Genomic DNA, 9,686 nt, shown 5'->3' on the forward strand with positions numbered 1-9,686 from the left:
CTCTACTTTCGGGATTAGTGTTGAACCTAAATAAACGTTATCTGGTGTTTGCTTTGAGCATGAATATGATTGGATCATGTTTGTTGCAATACGGTTATTCATTTAAGTTAGAGAATAATTGTTGTTCTGTTTACATGAATAAAACCTTCAATGGTCATACACCCAATGTAAATGGTTTATTGAATCTCGATCGTAGTGATACACATATTCATAATATTGATGCCAAAAGATGCAAAGTTAATAATGATACTGCAACATACTTGTGGCACTACCGTTTAAGTCATATTGGTGTAAAGCGCATGAAGAAACTCCATGCAGATGGACTTTTGGAATCACTTGATTATCAATCATTTGATACTTGCGAACCATGCCTCATGGGCAAGATGACTAAAAACTCCGTTCTCTGGAACAATGGAGCGAGCTAATGACTTATTGGAAATAATACATACCGATGTATGCGGTGTGATGAGTGTTGAAGCACGCGGCGGGTATCGTTATTTTATAACCTTCACAGATGATTTGAGTAGGTATGGGTATATCTACTTGATGAAACACAAGTCTGAAACGTTTGAAAAGTTCAAAGAATTTAAGAGTAAAGTGGAGAATCATCGTAACAAGAAAATAAAGTTTCTACGATCTGATCATGGAGACGAATATTTGAGTTACGAGTTTGGCCTTCAATTAAAACAATGTGGAATAGTTTCACAAACTCACGCCACCTGGAACACCACAACGTAATGGTGTGCCCGAACGTCATAACCGTACTTTATTAGATATGGTGCGATCTATGATGTCTCTCACCGATTTACCACTATCGTTTTGGGGTTATGCATTAGAAACAACCGCATTCATATTAAATAGGGCACCATCTAAATCCGTTGAGATTACACCGTATGAACTGTGGTTTGGCAAGAAACCTAAGCTGCCATTTCTTAAAGTTTGGGGTTGCGACACTTATGTCAAAAGGCTTCAGCCTGATAAGCTCAAACCCAAATCGGAGAAGTGCATCTTCATAGGATACCCTATTGAAACAATTGGGTACACCTTCTACCACACATCCGAAAGGCAAGATCTTTGTTGCTAAGAATGGATCCTTTCTAGAGAAGGAGTCTCTCTCTCAAGAAGTGAGTGGGAGGAAAGTAGAACTTGATGAGGTAATCGTACCTTCTCTCAATTTGGAAAGTAGCACATCAGAGAAATCCGTTCTCGTGATGCCTACACCAACTAGAGAGGAAACTAATGATGATGATCATGAAACTTCAAGATCAAGTTACTACTGAAACTTGTAGGTCAACTAGAGCATGATCCGCACCAGAGTGGTACGGTAATCCTGTCATGGAATTCATGTTACTAGGCCATGGCGAACCTACGAACTATGAAGGAACTATGATGAGCCCAGATTCCGACAGATGGCTTGAGGCCATGAAATCTAAGGTAGGATCCATGTATGAGAACAAAGTGTGGACTTTGGTGGACTTGCCCGATGATCGGCAAACTATTAAGAATAAATGGATCTTCAAGAAAAAGACTGACGCTGATAGTAATGTCACTATCTACAAAGCTCGACTTGTCGCATAAGGTTTTCGGCAAAGTTCAAGGAGTTGACTACAATGAGACTTTCTCACCTGTAGCGATGCTTAAGTCTGTCTGAATCATGTCAGCAATTTCCACTTTTTATGATTATGAAATTTGGCAAATGGATGTCAAAAACGGCATTCCTTAATGGATATTAAAGAAGAGTTGTATATGATGCAACCAAAAGGTTTTGTCAATCCTGAAGGTGCTAACAAAGTGTGCGAGCTCCAGCGATCCATCTATGGACTGGTGCAAGCATCTCGGAGTTGGAATATACGCTTTGATAAGGTGATTAAAGCATATGGTTTTATACAGACTTATGGTGAAGCCTGTATTTACAAGAAAGTGAGTGGGAGCTCTATAGCATTTCTGATATTATATGTGAATGACATATTATTGATTGGAAATGATATAGAATTTCTGGATAGCATAAAAGGATACTTGAATAAGAATTTTCCAATGAAAGACCTCGGGGAAGCTATTTGTATATTGGGCATCAAGATCTATAGGGATAGATCGAGACGCTTAATAGAACTTTCACAAAGCACATACCTTGACAAGATTTTGAAGAAGTTCAAAGTGGAACAGTCAAAGAAAGGGTTCTTGCCTGTGTTTCAAGGTGTGAAGTTGAGTAAGACTCAAAACCTTACCACGGCAGAAGATAGAGAGAGAATGAAAGTCATTCCCTATGACTCAACCATAGGTTTTATAAAGTATGCCATGCTGTGTACCAGACCTATTGTGTACCTTGCCATGAGTTTGGCAAGGGGTACAATAGTGATCCAGGAGTAGATCACTGGACAACGGTCAAATTATCCTTAGGTACCTAAAGAGGACTAAGGAAATGTTTCTCGGTTATGGAGGTGACAAAGAGTTCGTCGTAAAGGGTTACGTCGATGCAAGCTTTAAACATTAATCTAGATGACTCTCAGTCTCAATCTGGATACATATTGTACGTGGGAGCAATTAACTAGAGTAGCTCCATGCAGATCATTGTAGACATAGAAATTTGCGGAATACATACGGATCTGAATGTAGCAGACCCGTTGACTAAACTTCTCTCACAAGCAAAACATGATCACACCTTAGTACGCTTTGGGTGTTTGTCACATGGTGATGTGAACTATTGGTGTTAATCACATGGCGATGTGAACTAGATTATTGACTCTAGTAAACCCTTTGGTGTTAAACCACATGGAGACGTGAACTAGATTATTGACTCTAGTGCAAGTAGGAGAGTGAAGGAAATATGCACTAGAGGCAATAATAAAGTTGTTATTTCATATTTCCTTATTCATGATAAATGTTTATTATTCACGCTAGAATTGTATTGATCGGAAACCTTAATACATGTGTGAATACATAGACAAACACCGTGTCCCTAGTGAGCCTCTACTTGACTAGCTCGTTGATCAAAGGTGGTTAAGGTTTCCTGACCATGGACATGAGTTGTCATTTGATGAACGGGGTCACATCATAGGAGAATGATGTGACGGACATGACCCATCCGTTAGCTTAGCATATTGATCGTTCAGTTTTATTGCTATTGCTTTCTTAATGTCATATACATATTCCTTCGACTATGAGATTATGCAACTCCCGGATACCGGAGGAATACCTTGTGTGCTATCAAACGTCATAACATAACTAGGTGATTATAAATATGCTCTACAGGTATCTCCGAAGGTGTTTGTTGGGTTGGCATAGGTCGATATTAGGATTTGTCACTCCGAGTGTCAGAGAGGTATCTCTGGGCCCTCTCGGTAATATACATCATAAGAAGCCTTGCAAGCAAAGTGACTAATGAGTTAGTTGTGGGATGATGCATTACGGAACGAGTAAAGAAGGCTTGCCGGTAACGAGATTGAACTAGGTATGAAGATACCGACGATCGAATCTCAGGCAAGTAACATATCGACGACAAAGGGAGTAACGTATGTTGTCATTACAGTTCGACCGATAAAGATCTTCGTAGAATATGTAGGAACTAATATGAGCATCCAGGTTCTGCTGTTGGCTATTGACCGGAGAGGTGTCTCGGTCATGTCTACATAGTTCTCGAACCCGTAGGGTCCGCACGCTTAACGTTCGATGATGATTTAGTATTATATGAGTTGTGTGATTTGGTGACCGAATGTTGTTCGGAGTCCCGAATGAGATCACGGACATGACAAGGAGTCTAGAAATGGTCGAGAGGTAAAGATTGATATATAGGATGATAGTATTTGGACACCAGAAGTGTTTCAGATAGTATCAGGTATTTATCGGAATACCGGGAGGGGGGGGGGGTTACTGTTGGGTAACGTAGCAATAATTCAAAATTTTCCTACGGGTCACCAAGATCAATCTATGGAGAGACTAGCAACGAGAGAGAGGGGAGTGCATCTTCATACCCTTGAAGCGATGCGGAAGCGTTACAAGAACGCGGATGAAGGAGTCGTACTCGTAGCGATTCAGATCGCGGTTGATTCCGATCTAAGCGCTGAACAACGGCGCATCCGCATTCAACACACGTACAGCCCGGGGATGTCTCCTCCTTCTTGATCCAGCAATGGGAGAGGAGAAGTTGAGGGAGAGCTCCGGCAGCACGACGGCGTGGTGGTGGAGCTTGCAGTTCTCCGGCAGGGCTTCGCTAAGCACTACGGAGGAGGAGGTGTTGGGGAGGGAGAGGGCTGCGCCAGGGGAAGGGGTGCGGCTCCCATGCACCTCCCCACTATATATAGGGGTGGAGGGGGCTGGTTTCTTGCCCTCCAAGTCCATTGGGGCGTTGGCAAAGGTGGGGGAAAGAAATCCCATCATTTCCCTTCCCCACCGATTGTTATCCCCCTTTTTTAGGGATCTTGATCTTATCCCTTCGGGATATGATCTTATTTCTTCTAAGGGGGGATATTGGTGCGCCTTGACCAGGGGTGTGGGGCCTTGCCCCCACTACCCACGTTCATGTGGGTCCCCCCATGCAGGTGGGCCCCACTCCGGAACCTTCTAGAACCTTCCCGGTACAATACCGAAAAATCCCGAACATTTTCCAGTGGCCAAAATAGGACTTCCCATATATAAATCTTTACCTCCGGACCATTCCGAAACTCCTCGTGACGTCCGGGATCTCATCCGGGACTCTGAACAACATTCGGTAACTGCACACTAATTCCCATAACAACTCTAGCGTCACCGAACCTTAAGTGTGTAGACCCTACGGGTTCAGGAATCATGCAGACATGACCGAGACAGCTCTCTGGCCAATAACCAACAGCGGGATCTGGATACCCATATTGGCTCCCACATGTTCCACGATGATCTCATCGGATGAACCACGATGTCGGGGATTCAATCAATCCTTTATACAATTCCCTTTGTCAATCGGTACATTACTTGCCCGAGATTCGATCGTCGGTATCCCTATACCTTGTTCAATCTCGTTACCGGCAAGTCTCTTTACTCGTTCCGTAACGCATGATCCCGTGGCTAACTCATTAGTCACATTGAGCTCATTATGATGATGCATTACCGAGTGGGCCCAGAGATACCTCTCCATCATACGGAGTGACAAGTCCCAGTCTCGATTCGTGCCAACCCAACAGACACTTTCGGAGATACCTGTAGTGCACCTTTATAGCCACCCAGTTACGTTTGTGACGTTTGGTACACCCAAAGCATTCCTACGGTATCCGGGAGTTGCACAATCTCATGGTCTAAGGAAATGATACTTGACGTTAGGAAAGCTCTTAGCAAACGAACTACACGATCTTGTGCTATGCTTAGGATTGGGTCTTGTCCATCACATCATTCTCCTAATGACGTGATCCCGTTATCAATGACATCCAATGTCCATGGTCAGGAAACCATAACCATCTATTGATCAACGAGCTAGTCAACTAGAGGCTTACTAGGGACATGTTGTGGTCTATGTATTCACACATGTATTACGGTTTCCAGTTAATACAATTATAGATGAACAATAGACAATTATCATGAACAAGGAAATACAATAATAATCATTTTATTATTGCCTCTAGGGCATATTTCCAAAAGTCTCCCACTTGCACTAGAGTCAATAATCTAGTTCACATCACTATGTGATTGTAATGAATCCAACACCCATGGGGTTTGTTCATATCTCGCTTGTGAGAAATGTTTATTAGTCAACGGGTCTGAACCTTTCAGATCCATGTGTGCTTTACAAATCTCTATGTCATCTTGTAGATGCAGCTACCACGCGCTACTTGGAGCTATTCCAAATAATTGCTCTACTATACGAATCTAGTTTGCTACTCAGAGTCATCCGGATTAGTGTCAAAGTTTGCATCGACGTAACCCTTTACGACGAACTCTTTTACCACCTCCATAATCAAGAAAATTCCTTAGTACACTAGTTACTAAGGATAAGTTCGATCGCTGTCATGTGATCCATTCCTGGATCACTCTTGTACCCCTTGACTGACTCATGGCAAGGTACACTTCAGGTGCGGTACACAACATAGGATACTATAGAGCCTACGTCTAAAGCATAGGGGACGACCTTCGTCCTTTCTCTCTCTTCTGCTGTGGTCAGGTCTTGAGTCTTACTCAATACTCACACCTTGTAACACAGCCAAGAACTCCTTCTTTGCTGATCTATTTTGAACTCCTTCAAAATCTTGTCACGGTATGTATTCATTTGAAAGTACTATTAAGCGTTTTTGATCTATCCTTATAGATCTTGATGCTCAATGTTCAAGTAGCTTAATCCAGGTTTTCCATTGAAAAACACTTTTCAAATAACCCTGTATCTTTCCAGAAATTCTACATCATTTCTGATCAACAATATGTTAACAACATATACTCATCAAAAATTCTATAGTGCTCCCACTCACTTCTTTGGAAATACAAATTTCTCATAAACTTTGTATAAACCCAAAATCTTTGATCATCTCATCAAAGCGTACATTTCAACTCCGAGATGCTTACTCCAGTCCTTAGAAGGATTGCTGGAGCTTTGCATACTTGTTAGCATCTTTCAGGATTGACAAAACCTTCTGGTTGTATCACATACAACCTTTCCTCAAGAAAATCGTCGAGGAAACAATGTTTTGACATCCTATCTGCAAGATTTCATAAATAATGCAGTAACTGCTAATATAATTCCAACAGACTCTTAGCTTCGCTACGAGTGAGAAAGTCTCATCGTAGTCAACTCCTTGAACTTGTCGGAAAACATCTTAACGACAAGTCAAGCTTTCTTAATGGTGACACTTACCATCACTGTCCGTCTTCCTTTTAAAATCCATCTGCACCCAACAGCCTTACGACCATCAAGTAGTTCTTCCAAAGTCTATACTTTGTTTTTATACATGGATCCTCTCTCAGATTTTATGGCCTCGAGCCATTCGTCAGAATCCGGGCCCACCATCGCTTCTCCATAGCTCGTAGGTTCATTGTTGTCTAGCAACATGACTTCCAAGACAAGAATACGTACCACTCTGAAGTAGTATGCATCCTTGTCGACCTACGAGGTTTGGTAGTGACTTGATCCGAAGTTTCATGATCACTATCATAAGCTTCCACTTCAATTGGTGTAGGTGCCACAGGAACAACTTCCTGTGCCCTGCTACACACTAGTTGAAATGACGGTTCAATAACCTCATCAAGTCTCCACCATCCTCCCACTCAATTCTTTCGAGAGAAACTTTTCCTCGAGAAAGGACCCGTTTCTAGAAACAATCACTTTTGCTTCCGGATCCGAAATAGGAGGTATACCCAACTGTTTTGGGTGTCCTATGAAGATGCATTTATCCGCTTTGGGTTCGAGCTTATCAGGCTAAGCCCTTTTCACATAAGCGTCGCAGCCCCAAACTTTTAAGAAATGACAGCTTAGGTTTCTCTAAACCATAGTTCATACGGTGTCATCTCAACGGAATTACGTGGTGCCCTATTTAAAGTGAATGCGGTTGTCTCTAATGCCTAACCCATAAACGATAGTGGTAATTCGATAAGAGACATCATGGTTTGCACCACATCCAATAGGGTGCAGCTATGATGTTCGGACACACCATCACACTATGGTGTTCCAGGCGGCATTAGTTGTGAAACAATTTCCACAATGTCTTAGTTGTGTACCAAACACGTAACTCAGATATTCATTTCTATGATCATATCATAGACATTTTATCCTCTTGTCACGACGATCTTCAACTTCACTCTGAAATTACTTGAACCTTTCAATAATTCATAGTTGTGTTTCATCAAGTAAATATACTTAGAATCTACTCAGATCATCTGTGAAGTAAGAGCATAACGATATTCATTGCGTGCCTCAGCACTCATTGGATTGCACACATCAAATGTATTACTTCCAACAAGTTGCTCTCTTGTTTCATCTCACTGAAAAGGCCTTTCAGTCATCTTGCCCATGTGGTATGATTTGCATGTCTCAAGTGATTCAAAATCAAGTGAGTCCAAACGATCCATCTGCATGGAGTTTCTTCATGCGTATAAACCAATATACATGGTTCGCATGTCTCAAACTTTTCAAAAAACGAGTGAGTCCAAAGATCCATCAACATGGAGCTTCTTCATGCGTTTTATACCAATATGACTCAAATGGCAGTGCCACAAGTATGTGGTACTATCATTACTATCTTATATCTTTTGGCATGAACATGTGTATCACTACGATCGAGATTCAATGAACCATTCATTTTAGGTGCAAGACCATTGAAGGTATTATTCAAATAAACAGAGTAACCATTATTCTCCTTAAATGAATAACCGTATTGCGATAAACATAATCCAATCATGTCTATGCTCAACGCAAACACCAAATAACAATTATTTAGGTTTAACACCAATCTCGATGGTAGAGGGAGCATGCGATGCTTGATCACATCAACCTTGGAAACACTTCCAACACATATCGTCATCTCACCTTCAGCTAGTCTCCGTTTATTCCGTAGCTTTTTATTTTGAGTTACTACCACTTAGCAACTGAACCGGTATTTAATACCCTGGTGCTACTAGGAGTACTAGTAAAGTACACATTATAATGTATATCCAATACACTTCTATCGGCCTTGCCAGCCTTCTCATCTACCAAGTATCTAGGGTAGTTCTGCTTCAGTGACCATTCCCCTCATTTCAGAAGCACTTAGTCTCGGGTTTGGGTTCAACCTTGGGTTTCTTCACTAGAGCAGCAACTGATTTGCCATTTCATGAAGTATCCCTTTCTTGCCCTTGCCCTTCTTGAAACTAGTGGTTCTACTAACCATCAACAATTGATGCTCCTATTTGACTTCTACTTTTGCGGTGTCGCGAATAGCTCAAGGATCATCATACATATCCCTGATATGTTATCGTTCATCACGAAGCTCTAGTAGCTTGGTGGAAGTGACTTTGGAGAACCATCACTATCTCGTCTGGAAGATTAACTCACACTCGATTCAAGCGATTGTAGTACTCATACAATCTGAGCACATGCTCAACGATTGAGCTTTTCTCCTTAGTTTGCAGGCTTAAGAAACTTGTCAGAAGTCTCATACCTCTTGACGTGGGCACTAGCCTAAAATCCCAATTCCAGTCCTTGGAACATATCATCTGTTCTGCGATGTTTCAAAAACGTCTTTGGTGCCTCAATTCTAAACCATTTAGCATTACGCACTGAACTATCATGTAGTCATCAAAATGTGTATGTCAGATGTTCGCAACATCCACAACCGACGCTCGAGGTTCAACACACTGAGCGGTGTATTAAGGACATAATCCTTCTGCGCAGCAATGAGGACAATCCTCAGTTTACGGACCGAGTCCGCATAATTGCTACTGTCAACTCTCAACTAGATTTCTCTAGGAACAAATCTAAAACAGTAGAACCAAAGCGTGAGCTATGACATAATTTGCAAAGACCTTTTGACTATGTTCATGATAATTAAGTTCATCTAATCAAATTATTTAATGAACTCCCACTCAGATAGACATCCCTCTAGTCATCTAAGTGATACATGATCCGAGTCAACTAGGCCGTGTCCGATCATCACGTGAGACGGACTAGTCATCATCGGTGAACATCTTCATGTTGATCGTATCCACTATACGACTCATGTTCGACCTTTCGGTCTCTTGTGTTCCGAGGCCATGTCTGT

The sequence above is a fragment of the Aegilops tauschii genome, chromosome 1 (assembly GCF_002575655.3).
Source record: "Aegilops tauschii subsp. strangulata cultivar AL8/78 chromosome 1, Aet v6.0, whole genome shotgun sequence".
NCBI lineage: Eukaryota > Viridiplantae > Streptophyta > Magnoliopsida > Poales > Poaceae > Aegilops > Aegilops tauschii.